A 401-nucleotide genomic window follows, 5' to 3' on the forward strand; every position below is an offset into this window, starting at 1 on the left:
AGGGAGGCGCTAAGGTGTGGGTTGTCGTGGGCTCTGAGTGCGGGGACCTCTGGTCTCCTCTGCCCTCCAGACTCACCACCCGCAACACTGGGCTGCCTGGGGCTCCCTGTGCTCTGGCCTGGACTCTGGGGAGCGTGACCCCACCCCACCTGCTGCTGTGCCAACCTGGAGGGTCTCTCCAGTACTCGGGTTCTAATCCTGCCTAATCCACCACCCAGCACCTGGTGTGGGCTGGAAGCACCGTCCTGTGCAGGCAGGTCTCACCCAGGGCCCGGCCTTCCCTAAACCCTGGCGCCCGAGGGCAGGGGCCACCTGGGTTTTCAAAAGGACTTTCCCAGGTATGAAAAAGGCCAGGCAGGGGACGTGTCCCCTGGGGCTCCCCCCCCCCCCCCCCCCCCCCC

The sequence above is a fragment of the Lipotes vexillifer genome, unplaced genomic scaffold (genome assembly GCF_000442215.2).
Source record: "Lipotes vexillifer unplaced genomic scaffold, Lipotes_vexillifer_v1.1 scaffold394, whole genome shotgun sequence".
In the NCBI taxonomy this organism is placed as follows: Eukaryota; Metazoa; Chordata; class Mammalia; order Artiodactyla; family Lipotidae; genus Lipotes; species Lipotes vexillifer.